This window comes from Choloepus didactylus, chromosome 6 (genome assembly GCF_015220235.1).
Source record: "Choloepus didactylus isolate mChoDid1 chromosome 6, mChoDid1.pri, whole genome shotgun sequence".
NCBI lineage: Eukaryota > Metazoa > Chordata > Mammalia > Pilosa > Megalonychidae > Choloepus > Choloepus didactylus.
Window position 1 is genome coordinate 39,595,381 of NC_051312.1, and position 4,844 is coordinate 39,600,224.

Consider the following 4,844-nt stretch of genomic DNA (forward strand, 5'->3'; position numbering starts at 1 on the left):
TCCATGCCTGGGCAGAGGTGGGACCACCAACATGTTCATTCGTCTTCCTTGGTAGAATAGACCAGACTTCTCTTGGAGAAGGCGTGAAGCAGCATCCTGACACCTCCTTTTCCCAGCAGTCCTGGCTAGGACAGTCCCGAGGGGACAGGGGTGGGACCTCATCCTGTCTCCTTCCCTCTTCCCTGGACAAGGATGGCTCCCATGGGGGCAGGGGTGAGGCTGTGATCTCCAGGGTCAGAGCCTGATCTCCCTTTCTCCTGCATGTCAGCAATACCCATGCCTGGGCTGTTCTTTTGGAGATAGGGCCTTATTTGACTCCTTCTCCTTGACTGATTACAGGGATAGGCCTATACGCTCACATCTCCTCTTCCCCTAGAACACCTGGACAGGGCCATCTCATGGTGGGGTTAGGGGTGGGGCCTAAGCCTGTCTAGTCCTCCTTTCCTGAGTTGGGAAGTCCCAGGGGAGGGGTGAGGCCTGATCAGGACTCCTCTGCTAGGCTGAAGTTGCTGTAGCAGCTGCTAGCCTAGAGACAGCTGGGGACATTGGAGAGAGGAGGGGGTCAGAGGCAGCCCGCAGTGGGGACAGTGTGCCCCCATGACAGCCCCTCCACCCTCTCCTCCTCCTCCATCAGAATGTCCTCCAGCCCCAGGTGGAAAGGTCCCCCAGGGGGTTGCTGGGAAAGTGCAAGTCCAGAAAAGCACTTAAGGCTGGTGCTGGGGGATGCTGATGAGGAGCATTCTGGGCAGGTCCCCCCTTCCTCATGAAACATTGCTGCCTCTGGCCTGCTCTCTTCTTCATTGTCCAGCTGCTCTGGCTTGAGGCTGTCAGAGGCTGAAGTCATGGCCAGCAAAAGCAGCCCTGGGGTGGGAGGTACTGTCAGGCCATTGATCTGGGCCTGCAGTTGTAGCTCCTGAATTCCAATCCTGCAGTTGGCCAGCTTCAGAGATTGCTGTCTGCTCTTCAGGTCTTTGGAGTGCTATTGCTTCTTCTGCAACTTGTGGATGTAATCCACAAAGACCCTCATGATGGTGCCCTTTTCCCAGTGCATCTCCAGGTCCCTGGACTTGGGGATTAGGGTGCCCAGATCCTTGGTCTTGTCATTAATGTTGAATTGCCTGCAACACTCAGTAAGATTGTGTCTGTATTCTGCCATTCCTTCAAAAGAGCCTTTACCTCCATCTCAGAGCTTCTCCTTTGATGTTGGGCAGCTCAGCTGAGCAGGAGTTGCTGACAGTGATGGCCGGTGTGGCCATGCCCTGGCTACTGTACACATTAAGCAGATTCCCTGACACAGGTGTGCTGGAGAGCTGCAGTCCTGCAGTGCCTCCAGACAGATAACTGAGCATTTCATCATTGTAACTGGACTCCAAGCTGATGACCTCATCAATGACATCATCAATCTCCTTCTCTGAGCAGGACCCTGTAGTAAACAGTGCCATGGGGCTTTTGAGGGTGGTACCTGTGGGGCCAGTAGTGTGGGCAGCCTCAGGGGCCAGGAAAGGCTGGGCTCTAGCAGGCCCCAGTGGAAGCCACCTTGGGCCCAAGTGTAGTACAGAGGTACTGGTGGGCCTGCAGCAGGTGGTAACCAGTAGGGTTCTCCTGGTGGATCCGCACCTTAAGCATCTCTCTGAGCAGCTGAAGGTCAGCCCTATGTGTGTCCTCTAGCAGAGATGCCAACCACAGAGGTGGCAGGAGATGCAGGTGCAGGACTGGGGAAGGGAGCGGTTGCAGCCTGTTTCCAACGCTCATTCCTCTCCTGCTCCTGGGCTTGGGTTCCCATTGGCTGCCGCCGCAGCAAGACATGAGTAAGATGATGACATGGCAGGGGTTCTGGAGCCCTCTGCAGAAGACCTATTACTCGGGTGGCTGGTGTGGCCTGCAGTGATATTGGGAGACTTGAGCATGGGGATAGGGGTTGGCTTTTGAGCTTGTAAAACTTGTCAGGGTCAAGGATGTTTTCTAACTGGATGTCAGTAATAGTCCCAGATTCTGGAAGCGAAGAGTTCAGGCTGAACAGCTGGGCCAAGAAAGCCGGCCTGTGCTTCTCCAGAGGCATGAATGTGGCTCAGGGCCCTCTGTGCTGGCCTCTACGCTGTCTGGAACAGACTCAGCTGCATGAGACCTGACACCTGGCCCTGGGGGAGTGCTGCCAGGCTGGTAGAGTCTTGTCCCAGTCCCCCTAACAAAATAAGAGTCCCCTTTACCATCACCTACTCTTCCACTAAGCCATAGAGGGAGCTCTGCATGACAGGTGGTGTCAGGGGGATGGGATGGGCTGTGAGTCATCACTGTCCCTGGATAGATCGACCCCCACCCCCACCCCCACCCCCAAATTAACCCCGAACGCTGGCCTTCCTCACCATCCTCCTCTTCCCCCGCCTCCCTGGGCTGGGGAAACTCCCGGGAATGTCCTATTGATCCTGCAGTTTCCTCATTCTGTGGGATGCCATGGTCACAAGGCGATGGTGGGCCCCTCATGTGCCTGGGACCCTGGCACAGGGACCTCTTGCCTGATATAGGATTGGCACTGTGAGGTGAATCCGTGAAGGCATCAACCTCGAAGTCAATCCTAGGTTCAAAGTTCAGCTCTGCCTCATACTGAAGTGGTGACCTGGTCAAGTTACCCAGACTTTCTGTACTTTGATTTCCTTATCTACCTATTCTCCTATATGTTTGTTGTAATAAATAAATAAATTAATGTTTGAAAAGCATTAGCACAGTGCTTGATGTCCGGTACCCATTTTAAATATTAATTCATTCCACTAATATACAATTCATAAATATTTAATGCATGGCTATAATAGGCTGGGTGCATATGCACCCTAAGATAATTGTTATGCATATAACATTTGACATTGAAACTTATTCTGAATTAATTGGTTTAGAGGAGGGGCTCGTTTGTTTTTGGTTTCTTCTTTTTTAAAACTCCTTACCAAGTAATTTTAATTGTGCAGCCAGTATTGAGAACTCCTGGCAGGAGAAATGTTTCTCCTTGAGATGGGAAGATTGCAGGAAGAATGATCTTTTAAAATACAAAATTTGCCTGGATGTATTCAGCAATTCAATTCATCAAAGATTAATTGTTCACGGTGTGCCAGGCACAGTGCTTGAAAATGGAGAAAAATTAAAAACGGAAAAAGAAAATGACAGGTGTTAAAAGAAAAATTTTTCATGCAATTTCAGATCTCACAGCTCTGTTGAGAAATTTTTGAATCAGGTAGCATTCCATTCAGAAAGTAGAAGGGAGCTACTTCAAGGGAGTGGAGAGGGGAAGCTCATGTAGGGCAAATGTGGAAGCAGGTGGGGAAATGTTGTGATTGGCTGACATTAAGTTTCCATTTTACATGGGGATGTTTTACAAAGTGGGGAGCAGAAATATACATTGATTTGTATGGTATGCTTGTCCATTCTGATAATCGATCTCTACTGGACCTAAAGTGTTTTATTGCCAGGTATTGCTTATCTGCAGTTCTGCCACTGCAGGTCAACTGTTTTTGTCTTCTGGAAAGGCCTTTCTTGAAAAGGGGATCCCTCCTGGCAGCATCCAATGCAGGTGACCATTTTTATTTTTTAACTTAAAACAGGATATACATTTTCAGGTGTCATGGAATTAAAGAGATGTGTGAACAACCAATCATTCTGATAGTAATGAAATGATATGAAATCAAAGAAATAGGAAAGAGGCTTTCTGTCTGCTCATGAATGGAAATATTTATTTCTTAAAAGATGTAAGGGTATTATGCTATTAAAAATACAAAGCCTTGCAGGGGAGGGGCTTAGAACAAAGAAACAGTGTTGGAATTCTGATTTTCAATAGAATTATAAACTATTGATTTTAATTATATTATTTTATTATATTGCTTATAAGATTTTACTCTTGTGACTGCATGACTCACAGTGGGCAACTTTAGTCTTACTAACTTGGAAGGCTGCTTTAGCAATTGTGGTGATGTAGATAGAAAGTTCTTTGAGAATCTCAGTTATCAAGGCTCTTTATATAAGTTCTGCCATTTAACTGGCTTCATCTGCTTACTACTCACTTTTTGATCAATTGATACCTGGTTTAGATTAATATCTGGTTGATTTGGGACATGTTTGATCTTGGAATAAGGCTCCAATAATAAATAAATATCCCATGGAGCCTTTTAGGTTTTATCTAGTTGAAAATCTCTTTTATCATCTGGGTTCTTTGATGTAGATGACCCTCTGTTCTTTTGAAGTGCCAAATGCCTGGAATGGGAGATAGTCTTAAGAAACTAGCAAGTCCAATTTTGACTTTGTGAAGGGGAAGAAGTAAAGGGGCATTAAGCAACTGGGAACTATATACACGTGCCAATCAAGACCCCAGTTACTTCCTTCCATTATATTTCCAAACTGCTCTATTAGCAAAAATCAGCTAATAACCCACTGGTTTGGGATGTATTTCTTGTAAACTAGTAGTATTTTTTAGCTTACATCTCACTCTTATACACTTTATGATAGCCAATAAAATTGTAACTTAAAAAAATTTAGCCAGTATTTTACACCTTTATTAACAAAAAAATAATGAATACACATTATATACATTATGGACTATGCTATGCAAGGCATAGAGATAAAATTTTTAAAATATAGCACTTATAGTCTAATGCGGGTACAGATAAAGTTATCTCAGGAAAAGAACAAAGGAACAGCTTCTAAATGATATTTAGGTGGGCAGGTAAGCCTGGAGAAAATTATATTTAAAGAGTAATAGGTAGAATATGGGTGAAAGGAGGAAGAGAAATGGGTGAAGGCAGGAAGAAAAAGTCATATGCAAAAGGGATGGGGACATGGAGGAATATAGTGTTTCAGGCAACAGG

The 4,844-nt window shown here is 46.1% G+C and overlaps 1 pseudogene; it reads right to left on the bottom strand.

Annotated features, from left to right (window-relative positions):
- Window positions 1-481: 481 nt before the first annotated feature.
- Window positions 482-2,289, bottom strand: LOC119536910 (annotated as a pseudogene).
- Between the last annotated feature and the right edge of the window lie 2,555 nt (window positions 2,290-4,844).